Source organism: Rattus norvegicus, chromosome 16, assembly GCF_036323735.1.
Source record: "Rattus norvegicus strain BN/NHsdMcwi chromosome 16, GRCr8, whole genome shotgun sequence".
Lineage (NCBI taxonomy): Eukaryota > Metazoa > Chordata > Mammalia > Rodentia > Muridae > Rattus > Rattus norvegicus.
In genome coordinates, this window is record NC_086034.1 from 70,494,634 (window position 1) to 70,499,878 (window position 5,245).

Below are 5,245 nucleotides of genomic sequence, written 5' to 3' on the forward strand. Positions count from 1 at the left end.
GCTGCTATGAACATAGTGGTGCATGTGTCTTTGTTATATGTTGGAGCATCTTTTGGGTATATGCCCAGGAGTGGTATAGCTCGGTCCTCAGGTAGTATTATGTTCAGTTTTCTGAGGAACCTCCAGACTGATTTCCAGAGTGGTTGTACCAGTTTGCAATCCCACCAAAAATAGAGGAGTGTTTCTCTTTCTCCACATCCTCACCAGCATCTGCTTTCACCTGAATCAACAAATGAGACCTTATAAAATTGCCAAGCTTCTACAAGGCAAAGGACACTGTCATTGGGACAAAAACAGCAACCAACAGATTGGAAAAAGCTCTTTACCAATCACACATCCAATAGAGGGCCAATATCTAATATATACAAAGAACTCAAGAAATTAGACTCCAGAGAATCAAATAATCCTAGTAAAAATAGAGTGCAGAACTTAACAAAGAATTCTCAACTGAGGAATATCATATGGCCTAGAAGCACCTACAGAAATGTTCAACAACCTTAGTCATCAGGGAAATACAAATCAAAACAACCATGAGATTCCACCTCACGCTAGTTAGAATGGCTAACAATTTGAACTTTTAAAGTGTAGGAATATTGAAGACTATGAAGACAGAAATTTAGACTGAATACATTTTGTATTTTAACGTGGTCATGATATTATCTGTACAACAGGTAGAAGATTTTGACTTAAAAGTGATGTATTAGGTGCTAAGTTGAGGGTGGGACTATGACTAGTTTTCATAGTCAACTAGAAAGAATGTAGAACCACTTGTGAGATGGGCCTCTGAGATTGCTGTAGGGGATTACCTCCATTACATTAATTGAAGTGGCAAGATTTGCCTGCAGTTTGCCATTCCTGACTGGAATCCTGGACCATTTAAATGAAAAATGGCTCCCAGGCAGTAGCACACATTCAATACTTTTTGTGTTTTGACTGTGTGTGAGAGATGTGGCCAAATTATTCAAACTCCTTCCCCCCTTGATTTCTATACCATGATGTACCATTGAACTATGAGGCAGGAAAAACAAACAACAACAGAAAGTATATCCTTAAGTTTCTTTTGTCAGATTATTTCATCATTGCATCAGGAAAAGAAACCAAGACAGATGGTTTCTTGGTCCATGAGTTATTTTCAGTTCTCTCTGTCCTGTCCTGTCCTGTCCTGTCCTGTCCTGTCCTGTCCTGTCCTGTCCTGTCCCGTCCTGTCCAGTTACTCTTACAAAGATTTCTCAGTGATGGGCAATTAGACAAATATTGCCTGCTTTGGAGACCATTGAGGTTGAACCAATTTCTCCTAATTGGCTTTGGACCTTACCATCTCTTTCTATAGGAAGAGAACCTTCACAGCTGTCTCTCCTTAGGCTTGAAAGTATCATGTGAGAAGGAGGAGGCAGCAGAACTTTTTAAAGACCCATTAGAGGAAAATGACTACCTCTTCATTAAAAAGAGAAGAATCTGAGTTGTGATTCTTACACTAGTAGAGACATAACATTCCGCGCCACCCAAAACATTACCAACCCTTTTTCTCTTCCGTGAGTTAGTGCAGTTTGGTTGGTCAATCACTTGGTGGAAAAAGACTGCTCCTTGGAAATGTTTATTCGACCGAAGACTGTTTAAGGAGATAGAAAGAATAATTTGTGTTATAAAGCCTGGAGAGTTTTCCCCCACTTATTTATTTATGTATGTTATGTATAAGAGTACTCTGCTTTTATGTACACCAGAAGACCAAATTGAACTCCTGCTCTCTGGAAGAGCAGCCATCATTTCAGCCCCCAGCCTTCCAGGGGTTTTTTGTTTGTTTGTTGTTTGTTTTGTTTTTAACAACAACAGCAGCAGCAAGAGTTAAAACAAAGTAACATTTCCTTTTCCCTTTTCTATCTCTTGTAGATCAGGGTCAACTTTATAAGCATGTTTGTCCAGACAGCCTTTATTGAAGAAAGTCTCTCCCCTAACCCCATGCACCTGCTTACCAATCTTTCTCCATTATTGGACATGCCTGCTTTCTTGGCCTCTAACACAAAAATACTTTCTTCCTTTTCTCCATAGCAACTGCTAAGGCTTACAGCTTTCCTACCTTGCTGTTTTTCTCCCAAACTCTAATAAAGTGATCCCCGAGCTTCTGTCTGAATCTGTTTTCAAATTCTTTTGTCAACAAGACTAAGAAGCCACTAAAAGGAGCCCAGATTCTCCAATAACTGATGTTGACTGAAACCTGCAGCTTCGACTCCACCACCATCGTTTCATTTGATGTTACCTCGCTCACCTTGCACCCTCTGGCCCAGTTAGGTCTCTCATGGAATTTAAGGACGTTCAGAAGCAATAACCTGAAGCTAGAAAAGAAAAAACTCCATGGAAAGAGCCTGGATAGTATGCCTATGCACAAGAAAGAAACCTAGAGATGTGAGTAGTTTCTGGGCTACATTTATTACTGTCTCTGATATGTTAATATCAAAGAAATCCTTAAATGTCACCATCCCCTCAGTAAACCGTGGAGGAAAGCTTGTCTTCTACACTGAACCAGTAACAACTTGTCTCATAAGCCAGAAACACAGTGTGGAGGAAAACATAAAGTGGGACGGAACTTCTTAGTCTGTGCTTATGGAGATAAACTAATGACTTTTTATTTTGCGTTATTAGATTTATCTTTGCACCATGGAAAAAAGTTTAGAGTGAAAGCTAGAGGCTCTTTGCATCTACCTCAATTTTTTCACAATATTTTTATATTTTTTCCCATCTTTATTAACTTGAGTATTTCTTATTTACATTTCGATTGCTATTCCCCTTCCTGGTTTCCAGGCCAACATTCCCCTAAACCCTCCCCCTCCCCTTCTCTATGGGTGTTCCCCTCCCCATCCTCCCCCCATTACCGCCCTCCCCCCAACAATCACGTTTTGTTCTAAATGATATTACTAAATTAATTTTATGAACTTCTCTATGAAATTTTATTCTAATTGATACAGAGGGAAAATACAGGCTTAAACGCAGTGTTCAGAAAACCTCATAAGTATAGAAACTAATACATAGGGTTTTGCATTCATTTGATTTGTGTAAATCTTTGATACATTAGGAAAGTTTAATATTAGTTAATTAAAAAGAACTGTGTTTTCAGAATTATCAACATTTAGCCTGAAAAATTGTTTTTACATTTTGTGCATTTATTAGTGCAATAAAACCAATATGTTTACTAGACTTTTGGAATTATAAAAATTACATATCATTTCAATAAAATTTTGTCTTCATACATTTTATTTTACTAATATTGGATTTTATATGTTTGCCAAAACCAAAATACACTATTTTTGGGTGATTCAAAGTTTAGAATAAAATGTAGTCAAAATATTAGATGCTCAGTCGTATGTAGGTTATTTTTAAATAAGCCTTATAAAGTTATATTTTAAGTTTGTTTATTTTTGGGTTCTTGTTTCTAATATAGTGCCCAAAACCCCAAGGTGGTGTCTCTCTTATTAAATATGTCCTGTTTTATCTTAGTGAAAATTCATACAGAGAATAATAACATATTTTTGGAATTTGTGATATTGAATATTTATAAAATGTGCTAGTTTACTATAGAATTTAGCGTATAGTAATAATTACCTACTTACAAATTGGGGGGAAAGAGAAAAGTTAGTAAAATTTTACACACACACGCGCGCGCACGCGCACAGACAGACAGACACACACACACACACACACCTACCTCCAACATATGTAAATGAAACTACTAGAAATAACAGTGAAGAAAAATGACTGCATGAAGAATATGAAAGAAATATAGGTTGAATTTTATGAAGGATAAATCAGAGTAATTTTGTCCTGAAGCAGAATGACTGGTTATTTCAGAATGAAAATGGAGAAAATGTGAGATGCAACTCTAGACATGTGAATCAAATTGCAGACAAACTAGAGAAAGGGGGATTTTGCTTTGCTTCATTAAATCTATCAAAATAACCTATATTTGTGTATATATACTTTATATGATATAAAATTTAGGATTTGCTGCTTATTAAAAGGACAAATTTTTCTTTATCTATTGAACTTTTAATTATAAGAGATCTTAACCCTCTGCAAAATTAACCAAGGAAACTGAAACTGTCTTCTCAGAGTAGCTTCCCACACTTTCTACACATGGTCCATCCTGGGCTACCTAAAAGACTGGAGCGTTCTCACCATTGAAAAGCTTAAGTGTTTCTGTAATTACATTCACCTCTCATATTTGACTTCAAAGTTTTCCTTTCATACTTCATTCAGGTAAACAACTATTGGTTCACAGATATGGGTAAATCATCAATAACCAAAAGTTCAGACTTTTTGAAATGTTGGACATCTTATGACATTTGGTCTCCAAATTAATTTCTATATAAAATTCTGAGCTCTACTGAATTTAAGGTTTCCTCAAAGCTCCTGGATACTCTGAAAGGGTTTGTTCATTTACCCTGGATTAGGAGAAGTTAAATTTTATTTAGGCTCAGCTGAATTATGTGAAAAGCACTGCCAAGTAACCAGAAAAGCTAAAAATTCCCCCCATCATTTGTGTATGGGCAAATATTAACATAGGCATTCCAGAAAGTGTATGGAATCTGTAGATATACTAATGCCCTTAATGTCTATGGTATATGTCCTGGCATAATATTACCAGTAGATGTATAATCATCTGTAAGCAAGAGTGCTTCTTTTCCACAAAAAAGAGTCATGAAGAAAGGATATGCACAGTTCTCTGGGATCCATAAATCTCATAACATTGTTTAAATAAATTTTAATTCCTATTACTGTTTTGAGTCAAATGTTCATTAGCTAAATAATTAAATATGAAGTAGAACATGGATTACTTCATTTTCACTCTATTTTGTGGTGCTGTAATAATATATACCACAGATAACTTGTAAAAAAAAAAAAGAGAGAATTTTTTTTTCTTCCTACTCTGGAAGTTGGGAAGTCCAAGACTAAGGTAGTAGTAGTGCTTAGTCTTCTTAGCTTGTGGTTGTGATACAGAAGTCTAATATGAACAACTTCAAAAGGAGGGAGATTAATTTAGCAATGGTTTCAAATGTCCTTAGTTCTTGGCGCCATTGATTCTAGGCCTGTGATGAGAAAGATCTTAATGGAGGTTGGATGTCCTAGAATATGCTCTTCATGTCACAGAGGAAGAAGTGTTCGTTAAAATGATTGAAAAATGTACAGTACCCAATAACACACTCCTTGTGACCTACTTCATCCAGTTATCCTCCACCACAGAAAGAATTCTGAA